This window comes from Gadus morhua, chromosome 2 (genome assembly GCF_902167405.1).
Source record: "Gadus morhua chromosome 2, gadMor3.0, whole genome shotgun sequence".
NCBI classification, from domain to species: domain Eukaryota; kingdom Metazoa; phylum Chordata; class Actinopteri; order Gadiformes; family Gadidae; genus Gadus; species Gadus morhua.
Genome location: NC_044049.1, coordinates 22940673 through 22954103, shown reverse-complemented (window position 1 = coordinate 22954103; position 13431 = coordinate 22940673). Strand labels below are relative to the sequence as shown.

Sequence of the window (13431 nt, the reverse complement as noted above, 5' to 3'; positions counted from 1 at the left end):
ATTGAAACTAAACTCTGGCGTTAATGATGCAGACATGATCCAAACAATAACCACTTTTGACGTTATATGTTGCGTTACCGTGAATGTTGATATGTATTAACCCTAATATTGATTTAATAATGGCACTTGAGGACAAACATCGGTATAGAGTGACGTTCAAAACTAGTTATCATGAGGGCCAATACAGGTACCACGCACAACTACGTTAAAGGAGTGATATGATAAAGAGATATAGAGATAAATAGTCGCCACATCTCTTTGCCAGACACGGGGGTCCGTTGACGAAAGTACCACCCCGCCTGTCGGAATTCAACTCAATCCCCACTGCTTTAGTTCAACTCACATCCGACCTCTCTGTTTATTTATGTTATTCAAAATCCTACCAAGTATTAAACACAGGAAATTCATGTGCATAGGCTACTGCTATATTGTGCCGTTATTGTACAGACATTCCAGATTCAGTGAGTGCAAATGACTTGATACTGTCTACAACATGATAACCTGCACAGAGATTGAATTAACAATTTATACTACTTGATATGGCCATCACTCGCATCACATCAAAAGTGAAATATTATTTTATATATTATATACACCTGAGCAATTACACCAGCAATGCAGGTAACTTCAAACGGTTTACAATAGCCTACACTACATCAGTATTTTTGATTGCCTACACGATATTTACTAAGTAAAATAAACATACCGAAGTCGTAACAAAATGCCAACGACTCTGAATAATAACTAATATTTATCTGGTACAATATCTAGCCTACATCTAACCACTCTGATCATGTTCCCTACCTCCGGGCTCCACTAGAGAGCATGAAACGGTCATCATTGACAAGGAGCGGATGAAATACATCATCACTCACTGCCCGCTTCGCGCTCATAAGGGAACTTCAGTTCTCTTCATCTTGGTTAGAGTAACCGATCACTTTCGTACGATATTTCTCAAGTCAGAAACTATAGAAATGATCACTGAAAGTATGATCTTAGTGTTGAAACGGGCGCGGACGGGCAACAATTCATGGGGTAGTCCTTCTCACTGGTGGTTGTGAGGTAGAACTTTCACAATGTTTCAGCTCATGTAAAAATAACGGATGGCACTGATACAAATCTTAGTTTATTGAAACTAAACTCTGGCGTTAATGATGCAGACATGATCCAAACAATAACCACTTTTGACGTTATATGTTGCGTTACCGTGAATGTTGATATGTATTAACCCTAATATTGATTTAATAATGGCACTTGAGGACAAACATCGGTATAGAGTGACGTTCAAAACTAGTTATCATAAGGGCCAATACAGGTACCACGCACAACTACGTTAAAGGAGTGATATGATAAAGAGATATAGAGATAAATAGTCGCCACATCTCTTTGCCAGACACGGGGGTCCGTTGACGAAAGTACCACCCCGCCTGTCGGAATTCAACTCAATCCCCACTGCTTTAGGTCAACTCACATCCGACCTCTCTGTTTATTTATGTTATTCAAAATCCTACCAAGTATTAAACACAGGAAATTCATGTGCATAGGCTACTGCTATATTGTGCCGTTATTGTACAGACATTCCAGATTCAGTGAGTGCAAATGACTTGATACTGTCTACAACATGATAACCTGCACAGAGATTGAATTAACAATTTATACTACTTGATATGGCCATCACTCGCATCACATCAAAAGTGAAATATTATTTTATATATTATATACACCTGAGCAATTACACCAGCAATGCAGGTAACTTCAAACGGTTTACAAGAGCCTACACTACATCAGTATTTTTGATTGCCTACACGATATTTACTAAGTAAAATAAACATACCGAAGTCGTAACAAAATGCCAACGACTCAGAATATTAACTAATATTTATCTGGTACAATATCTAGCCTACATCTAACCACTCTGATCATGTTCCCTACCTCCAGGCTCCACTAGAGAGCATGGAACGGTCATCAATGACAAGGAGCGGATGAAATGCATCATCACTCACTGCCCGCTTCGCGCTCAGAAGGGAACATCAGTTCTCTTCATCGTGGTTAGAGTAACCGATCACTTTCGTACGATATTTCTCAAGTCAAAGACTATAGAAATGATCCCTGAAAGTATGATCTTAGTGTTGAAACGGGCGCGGACGGGCACCAATTCATGGGGTAGTCCTTCTCACTGGTGGTTGTGAGGTAGAACTTTCACAATGTTTCAGCTCATGTAAAAATAACGGATGGCACAGATTCAAATCTTAGTTTATTGAAACTAAACTCTGGCGTTAATGATGCAGACATGATCCAAACAATAACCACTTTTGACATTATATGTTGCGTTACCGTGAATGTTGATATGTATTAACCCTAATATTGATTTAATAATGGCACATGAGGACAAACATCGGTATAGAGTGACGTTCAAAACTAGTTATCATAAGGGCCAATACAGGTACCACGCACAACTACGTTAAAGGAGTGATATGATAAAGAGATATAGAGATAAATAGTCGCCACATCTCTTTGCCAGACACGGGGGTCCGTTGACGAAAGTACCACCCCGCCTGTCGGAATTCAACTCAATCCCCACTGCTTTAGTTCAACTCACATCCGACCTCTCTGTTTATTTATGTTATTCAAAATCCTACCAAGTATTAAACACAGGAAATTCATGTGCATAGGCTACTGCTATATTGTGCCGTTATTGTACAGACATTCCAGATTCAGTGAGTGCAAATGACTTGATACTGTCTACAACATGATAACCTGCACAGAGATTGAATTAACAATTTATACTACTTGATATGGCCATCACTCGCATCACATCAAAAGTGAAATATTATTTTATATATTATATACACGTGAGCAATTACACCAGCAATGCAGGTAACTTCAAACGGTTTACAAGAGCCTACACTACATCAGTATTTTTGATTGCCTACACGATATTTACTAAGTAAAATAAACATACCGAAGTCGTAACAAAATGCCAACGACTCTGAATAATAACTAATATTTATCTGGTACAATATCCAGCCTACATCTAACCACTCTGATCATGTTCCCTACCTCCAGGCTCCACTAGAGAGCATGAAACGGTCATCAATGACAAGGAGCGGATGAAATACATCATCACTCACTGCCCGCTTCGCGCTCAGAAGGGAACTTCAGTTCTCTTCATCGTGGTTAGAGTAACCGATGACTTTCGTACGATATTTCTCAAGTCAAAAACTATAGAAATGATCCCTGAAAGTATGATCTTAGTGTTGAAACGGGCGCGGACGGGCAACAATTCATGGGGTAGTCCTTCTCACTGGTGGTTGTGAGGTAGAACTTTCACAATGTTTCAGCTCATGTAAAAATAACGGATGGCACTGATACAAATCTTAGTTTATTGAAACTAAACTCTGGCGTTAATGATGCAGACATGATCCAAACAATAACCACTTTTGACGTTATATGTTGCGTTACCGTGAATGTTGATATGTATTAACCCTAATATTGATTTAATAATGGCACTTGAGGACAAACATCGGTATAGAGTGACGTTCAAAACTAGTTATCATGAGGGCCAATACAGGTACCACGCACAACTACGTTAAAGGAGTGATATGATAAAGAGATATAGAGATAAATAGTCGCCACATCTCTTTGCCAGACACGGGGGTCCGTTGACGAAAGTACCACCCCGCCTGTCGGAATTCAACTCAATCCCCACTGCTTTAGTTCAACTCACATCCGACCTCTCTGTTTATTTATGTTATTCAAAATCCTACCAAGTATTAAACACAGGAAATTCATGTGCATAGGCTACTGCTATATTGTGCCGTTATTGTACAGACATTCCAGATTCAGTGAGTGCAAATGACTTGATACTGTCTACAACATGATAACCTGCACAGAGATTGAATTAACAATTTATACTACTTGATATGGCCATCACTCGCATCACATCAAAAGTGAAATATTATTTTATATATTATATACACCTGAGCAATTACACCAGCAATGCAGGTAACTTCAAACGGTTTACAATAGCCTACACTACATCAGTATTTTTGATTGCCTACACGATATTTACTAAGTAAAATAAACATACCGAAGTCGTAACAAAATGCCAACGACTCTGAATAATAACTAATATTTATCTGGTACAATATCTAGCCTACATCTAACCACTCTGATCATGTTCCCTACCTCCGGGCTCCACTAGAGAGCATGAAACGGTCATCAATGACAAGGAGCGGATGAAATACATCATCACTCACTGCCCGCTTCGCGCTCAGAAGGGAACTTCAGTTCTCTTCATCTTGGTTAGAGTAACCGATCACTTTCGTACGATATTTCTCAAGTCAGAAACTATAGAAATGATCACTGAAAGTATGATCTTAGTGTTGAAACGGGCGCGGACGGGCAACAATTCATGGGGTAGTCCTTCTCACTGGTGGTTGTGAGGTAGAACTTTCACAATGTTTCAGCTCATGTAAAAATAACGGATGGCACTGATACAAATCTTAGTTTATTGAAACTAAACTCTGGCGTTGATGATGCAGACATGATCCAAACAATAACCACTTTTGACGTTATATGTTGCGTTACCGCGAATGTTGATATGTATTAACCCTAATATTGATTTAATAATGGCACTTGAGGACAAACATCGGTATAGAGTGACGTTCAAAACTAGTTATCATAAGGGCCAATACAGGTACCACGCACAACTACGTTAAAGGAGTGATATGATAAAGAGATATAGAGATAAATAGTCGCCACATCTCTTTGCCAGACACGGGGGTCCGTTGACGAAAGTACCACCCCGCCTGTCGGAATTCAACTCAATCCCCACTGCTTTAGTTCAACTCACATCCGACCTCTCTGTTTATTTATGTTATTCAAAATCCTACCAAGTATTAAACACAGGAAATTCATGTGCATAGGCTACTGCTATATTGTGCCGTTATTGTACAGACATTCCAGATTCAGTGAGTGCAAATGACTTGATACTGTCTACAACATGATAACCTGCACAGAGATTGAATTAACAATTTATACTACTTGATATGGCCATCACTCGCATCACATCAAAAGTGAAATATTATTTTATATATTATATACACCTGAGCAATTACACCAGCAATGCAGGTAACTTCAAACGGTTTACAAGAGCCTACACTACATCAGTATTTTTGATTGCCTACACGATATTTACTAATTAAAATAAACATACCGAAGTCGTAACAAAATGCCAACGACTCTGAATAATAACTAATATTTATCTGGTACAATATCTAGCCTACATCTAACCACTCTGATCATGTTCCCTACCTCCAGGCTCCACTAGAGAGCATGAAACGGTCATCAAAGACAAGGAGCGGATGAAATACATCATCACTCACTGCCCGCTTCGCGCTCAGAAGGGAACTTCAGTTCTCTTCATCGTGGTTAGAGTAACCGATGACTTTCGTACGATATTTCTCAAGTCAGAAACTATAGAAACGATCCCTGAAAGTATGATCTTAGTGTTGAAACGGGCGCGGACGGGCAACAATTCATGGGGTAGTCCTTCTCACTGGTGGTTGTGAGGTAAAACTTTCACAATGTTTCAGCTCATGTAAAAATAACGGATGGCACTGATACAAATCTTAGTTTATTGAAACTAAACTCTGGCGTTAATGATGCAGACATGATCCAAACAATAACCACTTTTGACGTTATATGTTGCGTTACCGTGAATGTTGATATGTATTAACCCTAATATTGATTTAATAATGGCACTTGAGGACAAACATCGGTATAGAGTGACGTTCAAAACTAGTTATCATAAGGGCCAATACAGGTACCACGCACAACTACGTTAAAGGAGTGATATGATAAAGAGATATAGAGATAAATAGTCGCCACATCTCTTTGCCAGACACGGGGGTCCGTTGACGAAAGTACCACCCCGCCTGTCGGAATTCAACTCAATCCCCACTGCTTTAGTTCAACTCACATCCGACCTCTCTGTTTATTTATGTTATTCAAAATCCTACCAAGTATTAAACACAGGAAATTCATGTGCATAGGCTACTGCTATATTGTGCCGTTATTGTACAGACATTCCAGATTCAGTGAGTGCAAATGACTTGATACTGTCTACAACATGATAACCTGCACAGAGATTGAATTAACAATTTATACTACTTGATATGGCCATCACTCGCATCACATCAAAAGTGAAATATTATTTTATACATTATATACACCTGGGGCCGTATTCACAAAGCATTTTATCTTACCACTAGGAGTGTTCCTAACTCGCGCTAAAACATTTTACGTAGGAGTTTTTTCTTAAAAGTTATTCACAAAGCCGCTGAGACCTACTCTTACTAAGGATAAATCACAAAGAGTGAACTAAGAGTGACGCGCCGTTGCTATGGATTACGTCAATTCTCGTGCACGAGTTTAGAAGCGGTCAGTTCGGTGATTGGTTGTTCAGACGAGCCCACTGAATCACCGAAAAACAAGGAAATAGCCTAGGCTAGAAATTAATTCCTGTTAAGTAGCCTAGTTATAGTGCAGTTAGCAGAATACACGCATGATGACAATTTTGTGCAGACCACGATAATGACGTTGTAGCCTGCACGTTCAAGTGAGAGAGAAAGCAAACAATAAAAATACGTAAAATCTAAAATAAAATAAATGTTACGAACTACCCAAGTGTTGACTGATTTGTGCCAAGGTGTTTACCTAAAATGTGTTTTCAAAATGATCCCTAAATGCCTGTCCACACGGTTCCACACGGCCAAATTCCTTGTAATGTTGATCGCCATCATCATCATCATCATCATCATCGTCTGGCTTGGGAATGTTCCTCCGCTTGCAGAGGTTGTGTAGAATGGCACATACAGTGATTACTGTGCTTGCCCTCATTGGGGTGAGGCGTATTTCGCCGTGGAGGACATGAAACCGACGTTTCATCTGCCCAATTCCTCTCTCCACAACATTTCGTGTATGTTTGTGTGCTCGCAAAGAGCCAATACGATGTGTTTTACGCATAGGACTAAGCGTAATCTGCGTAATCACTTACATGTTACACTTTAACTGTGCTCCCGGTTGTGGATTGAGGTAGGGTGTCTAGAGCCACGTCTTGCATGGATAGTCACTGTCACCCAGCAAGTGACACCCAACTGGTACATCTCAAAAAGCTGCCTCAGACCACTCACCATTAAAATGCGCGAATCATGGGTAGCTGAAGATCCAGGCCACTTTGCAACAACATCCAGTAGGCTATGTTAAAATTTGCATCAAAAACAACCTGCGTGTTGATGGAATGCACTTTCTTCCTATTGACGAACACGTCCTCGTCTTTTGATGCCGCAATTATTTTTATTTTTTATAAGTTATAAAAAAAAATATATAATTTATAATTTTTATAACATTTTATTTCGGGACTAATCGGATTATTCCTGTTAGTCGGGGATGTTATTGCATCGCGCATTAACTCCACAATAAGTTGAATACCCTAACATTTCGTCTCGCAGGCATTTTAAGATTCTTTGTGAATAGGTCTTACTGAGTTAGGAGTCCTCTTGAGGACTTTTAAGCTCTCCTAGACTTAGGTGCTACTTTTAGTCCTAAAATACTTTGTGAATTGCTCTTAGTGCAAAAAGTTAGGAGTCCTAAATTTAAGAGTGACACGCCCATTATTTTTAGGAGTTACTCCTAAATTCGCCAATTAGGACCTACTTTTAGCCCTAAGATCCTTTGTGAATAAGGCCCCTGAGCAATTACACCAGCAATGCAGGTAACTTCAAACGGTTTACAAGAGCCTACACTACATCAGTATTTTTGATTGCCTACACGATATTTACTAAGTAAAATAAACATACCGAAGTCGTAACAAAATGCCAACGACTCTGCATAATAACTAATATTTATCTGGTACAATATCTAGCCTACATCTAACCACTCTGATCATGTTCCCTACCTCCAGGCTCCACTAGAGAGCATGAAACGGTCATCAATGACAAGGAGCGGATGAAATACATCATCACTCACTGCCCGCTTCGCGCTCAGAAGGGAACTTCAGTTCTCTTCATCGTGGTTAGAGTAACCGATGACTTTCGTACGATATTTCTCAAGTCAAAAACTATAGAAATGATCCCTGAAAGTATGACCTTAGTGTTGAAACGGGCGCGGACGGGCACCAATTCATGGGGTAGTCCTTCTCACTGGTGGTTGTGAGGTAGAACTTTCACAATGTTTCAGCTCATGTAAAAATAACGGATGGCACTGATACAAATCTTAGTTTATTGAAACTAAACTCTGGCGTTAATGATGCAGACATGATCCAAACAATAACCACTTTTGACGTTATATGTTGCGTTACCGTGAATGTTGATATGTATTAACCCTAATATTGATTTAATAATGGCACTTGAGGACAAACATCGGTATAGAGTGACGTTCAAAACTAGTTATCATAAGGGCCAATACAGGTACCACGCACAACTACGTTAAAGGAGTGATATGATAAAGAGATATAGAGATAAATAGTCGCCACATCTCTTTGCCAGACACGGGGGTCCATTGACGAAAGTACCACCCCGCCTGTCGGAATTCAACTCAATCCCCACTGCTTTAGTTCAACTCACATCCGACCTCTCTGTTTATTTATGTTATTCAAAATCCTACCAAGTATTAAACACAGGAAATTCATGTGCATAGGCTACTGCTATATTGTGCCGTTATTGTACAGACATTCCAGATTCAGTGAGTTCAAATGACTTGATACTGTCTACAACATGATAACCTGCACAGAGATTGAATTAACAATTCATACTACTTGATATGGCCATCACTCGCATCACATCAAAAGTGAAATATTATTTTATATATTATATACACCTGAGCAATTACACCAGCAATGCAGGTAACTTCAAACGGTTTACAAGAGCCTACACTACATCAGTATTTTTGATTGCCTACACGATATTTACTAAGTAAAATAAACATACCGAAGTCGTAACAAAATGCCAACGACTCTGAATAATAACTAATATTTATCTGGTACAATATCCAGCCTACATCTAACCACTCTGATCATGTTCCCTACCTCCAGGCTCCACTAGAGAGCATGAAACGGTCATCAATGACAAGGAGCGGATGAAATACATCATCACTCACTGCCCGCTTCGCGCTCAGAAGGGAACTTCAGTTCTCTTCATCGTGGTTAGAGTAACCGATGACTTTCGTACGATATTTCTCAAGTCAAAAACTATAGAAATGATCCCTGAAAGTAAGATCTTAGTGTTGAAACGGGCGCGGACGGGCACCAATTCATGGGGTAGTCCTTCTCACTGGTGGTTGTGAGGTAGAACTTTCACAATGTTTCAGCTCACGTAAAAATAACGGATGGCACAGATTCAAATCTTAGTTTATTGAAACTAAACTCTGGCGTTAATGATGCAGACATGATCCAAACAATAACCACTTTTGACATTATATGTTGCGTTACCGTGAATGTTGATATGTATTAACCCTAATATTGATTTAATAATGGCACATGAGGACAAACATCGGTATAGAGTGACGTTCAAAACTAGTTATCATAAGGGCCAATACAGGTACCACGCACAACTACGTTAAAGGAGTGATATGATAAAGAGATATAGAGATAAATAGTCGCCACATCTCTTTGCGTGACACGGGGGTCCGTTGACGAAAGTACCACCCCGCCTGTCGGAATTCAACTCAATCCCCACTGCTTTAGTTCAACTCACATCCGACCTCTCTGTTTATTTATGTTATTCAAAATCCTACCAAGTATTAAACACAGGAAATTCATGTGCATAGGCTACTGCTATATTGTGCCGTTATTGTACAGACATTCCAGATTCAGTGAGTGCAAATGACTTGATACTGTCTACAACATGATAACCTGCACAGAGATTGAATTAACAATTTATACTACTTGATATGGCCATCACTCGCATCACATCAAAAGTGAAATATTATTTTATATATTATATACACCTGAGCAATTACACCAGCAATGCAGGTAACTTCAAACGGTTTACAAGAGCCTACACTACATCAGTATTTTTGATTGCCTACACGATATTTACTAAGTAAAATAAACATACCGAAGCCGTAACAAAATGCCAACGACTCTGAATAATAACTAATATTTATCTGGTACAATATCTAGCCTACATCTAACCACTCTGATCATGTACCCTACCTCCAGGCTCCACTAGAGAGCATGAAACGGTCATCAATGACAAGGAGCGGATGAAATACATCATCACTCACTGCCCGCTTCGCGCTCAGAAGGGAACTTCAGTTCTCTTCATCGTGGTTAGAGTAACCGATGACTTTCGTACGATATTTCTCAAGTCAAAAACTATAGAAATGATCCCTGAAAGTAAGATCTTAGTGTTGAAACGGGCGCGGACGGGCAACAATTCATGGGGTAGTCCTTCTCACTGGTGGTTGTGAGGTAGAACTTTCACAATGTTTCAGCTCATGTAAAAATAACGGATGGCACTGATACAAATCTTAGTTTATTGAAACTAAACTCTGGCGTTAATGATGCAGACATGATCCAAACAATAACCACTTTTGACGTTATATGTTGCGTTACCGTGAATGTTGATATGTATTAACCCTAATATTGATTTAATAATGGCACTTGAGGACAAACATCGGTATAGAGTGACGTTCAAAACTAGTTATCATAAGGGCCAATACAGGTACCACGCACAACTACGTTAAAGGAGTGATATGATAAAGAGATATAGAGATAAATAGTCGCCACATCTCTTTGCCAGACACGGGGGTCCGTTGACGAAAGTACCACCCCGCCTGTCGGAATTCAACTCAATCCCCACTGCTTTAGTTCAACTCACATCCGACCTCTCTGTTTATTTATGTTATTCAAAATCCTACCAAGTATTAAACACAGGAAATTCATGTGCATAGGCTACTGCTATATTGTGCCGTTATTGTACAGACATTCCAGATTCAGTGAGTGCAAATGACTTGATACTGTCTACAACATGATAACCTGCACAGAGATTGAATTAACAATTTATACTACTTGATATGGCCATCACTCGCATCACATCAAAAGTGAAATATTATTTTATATATTATATACACGTGAGCAATTACACCAGCAATGCAGGTAACTTCAAACGGTTTACAAGAGCCTACACTACATCAGTATTTTTGATTGCCTACACGATATTTACTAAGTAAAATAAACATACCGAAGTCGTAACAAAATGCCAACGACTCTGAATAATAACTAATATTTATCTGGTACAATATCCAGCCTACATCTAACCACTCTGATCATGTTCCCTACCTCCAGGCTCCACTAGAGAGCATGAAACGGTCATCAATGACAAGGAGCGGATGAAATACATCATCACTCACTGCCCGCTTCGCGCTCAGAAGGGAACTTCAGTTCTCTTCATCGTGGTTAGAGTAACCGATGACTTTCGTACGATATTTCTCAAGTCCAAAACTATAGAAATGATCCCTGAAAGTATGATCTTAGTGTTGAAACGGGCGCGGACGGGCAACAATTCATGGGGTAGTCCTTCTCACTGGTGGTTGTGAGGTAGAACTTTCACAATGTTTCAGCTCATGTAAAAATAACGGATGGCACTGATACAAATCTTAGTTTATTGAAACTAAACTCTGGCGTTAATGATGCAGACATGATCCAAACAATAACCACTTTTGACGTTATATGTTGCGTTACCGTGAATGTTGATATGTATTAACCCTAATATTGATTTAATAATGGCACTTGAGGACAAACATCGGTATAGAGTGACGTTCAAAACTAGTTATCATGAGGGCCAATACAGGTTCCACGCACAACTACGTTAAAGGAGTGATATGATAAAGAGATATAGAGATAAATAGTCGCCACATCTCTTTGCCAGACACGGGGGTCCGTTGACGAAAGTACCACCCCGCCTGTCGGAATTCAACTCAATCCCCACTGCTTTAGTTCAACTCACATCCGACCTCTCTGTTTATTTATGTTATTCAAAATCCTACCAAGTATTAAACACAGGAAATTCATGTGCATAGGCTACTGCTATATTGTGCCGTTATTGTACAGACATTCCAGATTCAGTGAGTGCAAATGACTTGATACTGTCTACAACATGATAACCTGCACAGAGATTGAATTAACAATTTATACTACTTGATATGGCCATCACTCGCATCACATCAAAAGTGAAATATTATTTTAAATATTATATACACCTGAGCAATTACACCAGCAATGCAGGTAACTTCAAACGGTTTACAAGAGCCTACACTACATCAGTATTTTTGATTGCCTACACGATATTTACTAAGTAAAATAAACATACCGAAGTCGTAACAAAATGCCAACGACTCTGAATAATAACTAATATTTATCTGGTACAATATCTAGCCTACATCTAACCACTCTGATCATGTTCCCTACCTCCAGGCTCCACTAGAGAGCATGAAACGGTCATCAATGACAAGGAGCGGATGAAATACATCATCACTCACTGCCCGCTTCGCGCTCAGAAGGGAACTTCAGTTCTCTTCATCGTGGTTAGAGTAACCGATGACTTTCATACGATATTTCTCAAGTCAGAAACTATAGAAATGATCCCTGAAAGTATGATCTTAGTGTTGAAACGGGCGCGGACGGGCAACAATTCATGGGGTAGTCCTTCTCACTGGTGGTTGTGAGGTAGAACTTTCACAATGTTTCAGCTCATGTAAAAATAACGGATGGCACTGATACAAATCTTAGTTTATTGAAACTAAACTCTGGCGTTAATGATGCAGACATGATCCAAACAATAACCACTTTTGACGTTATATGTTGCGTTACCGTGAATGTTGATATGTATTAACCCTAATATTGATTTAATAATGGCACTTGAGGACAAACATCGGTATAGAGTGACGTTCAAAACTAGTTATCATAAGGGCCAATACAGGTACCACGCACAACTACGTTAAAGGAGTGATATGATAAAGAGATATAGAGATAAATAGTCGCCACATCTCTTTGCCAGACACGGGGGTCCGTTGACGAAAGTACCACCCCGCCTGTCGGAATTCAACTCAATCCCCACTGCTTTAGTTCAACTCACATCCGACCTCTCTGTTTATTTATGTTATTCAAAATCCTACCAAGTATTAAACACAGGAAATTCATGTGCATAGGCTACTGCTATATTGTGCCGTTATTGTACAGACATTCCAGATTCAGTGAGTGCAAATGACTTGATACTGTCTACAACATGATAACCTGCACAGAGATTGAATTAACAATTTATACTACTTGATATGGCCATCACTCGCATCACATCAAAAGTGAAATATTATTTTATATATTATATACACGTGAGCAATTACACCAGCAATTCAGGTAACTTCAAACGG

The 13431-nt window shown here is 39.3% G+C and overlaps 10 non-coding genes across 10 annotated transcripts; all 10 read right to left on the bottom strand.

The window, feature by feature from the left end:
• Positions 1 to 781: 781 nt before the first annotated feature.
• LOC115539461 (small nucleolar RNA U3) lies at positions 782 to 997 on the bottom strand. The gene has a single exon (XR_003975918.1). It is a non-coding gene; the product is annotated as a small nucleolar RNA U3 (small nucleolar RNA).
• A 912-nt stretch (positions 998 to 1909) lies between these two features.
• On the bottom strand, positions 1910 to 2125 carry LOC115539496 (small nucleolar RNA U3). The gene has a single exon (XR_003975946.1). It is a non-coding gene; the product is annotated as a small nucleolar RNA U3 (small nucleolar RNA).
• Positions 2126 to 3037: 912 nt separating this feature from the next.
• Positions 3038 to 3253, bottom strand: LOC115539526 (small nucleolar RNA U3). Its single transcript, XR_003975971.1, has one exon. It is a non-coding gene; the product is annotated as a small nucleolar RNA U3 (small nucleolar RNA).
• Positions 3254 to 4165: 912 nt separating this feature from the next.
• Positions 4166 to 4381, bottom strand: LOC115539452 (small nucleolar RNA U3). The gene has a single exon (XR_003975910.1). It is a non-coding gene; the product is annotated as a small nucleolar RNA U3 (small nucleolar RNA).
• Positions 4382 to 5293: 912 nt separating this feature from the next.
• LOC115539432 (small nucleolar RNA U3) lies at positions 5294 to 5509 on the bottom strand. Its single transcript, XR_003975892.1, has one exon. It is a non-coding gene; the product is annotated as a small nucleolar RNA U3 (small nucleolar RNA).
• Positions 5510 to 7937: 2428 nt separating this feature from the next.
• On the bottom strand, positions 7938 to 8153 carry LOC115539422 (small nucleolar RNA U3). Its single transcript, XR_003975882.1, has one exon. It is a non-coding gene; the product is annotated as a small nucleolar RNA U3 (small nucleolar RNA).
• Positions 8154 to 9065: 912 nt separating this feature from the next.
• LOC115539425 (small nucleolar RNA U3) lies at positions 9066 to 9281 on the bottom strand. Its single transcript, XR_003975885.1, has one exon. It is a non-coding gene; the product is annotated as a small nucleolar RNA U3 (small nucleolar RNA).
• A 912-nt stretch (positions 9282 to 10193) lies between these two features.
• Positions 10194 to 10409, bottom strand: LOC115539438 (small nucleolar RNA U3). Its single transcript, XR_003975898.1, has one exon. It is a non-coding gene; the product is annotated as a small nucleolar RNA U3 (small nucleolar RNA).
• Positions 10410 to 11321: 912 nt separating this feature from the next.
• LOC115539426 (small nucleolar RNA U3) lies at positions 11322 to 11537 on the bottom strand. The gene has a single exon (XR_003975886.1). It is a non-coding gene; the product is annotated as a small nucleolar RNA U3 (small nucleolar RNA).
• A 912-nt stretch (positions 11538 to 12449) lies between these two features.
• Positions 12450 to 12665, bottom strand: LOC115539531 (small nucleolar RNA U3). The gene has a single exon (XR_003975976.1). It is a non-coding gene; the product is annotated as a small nucleolar RNA U3 (small nucleolar RNA).
• Between the last annotated feature and the right edge of the window lie 766 nt (positions 12666 to 13431).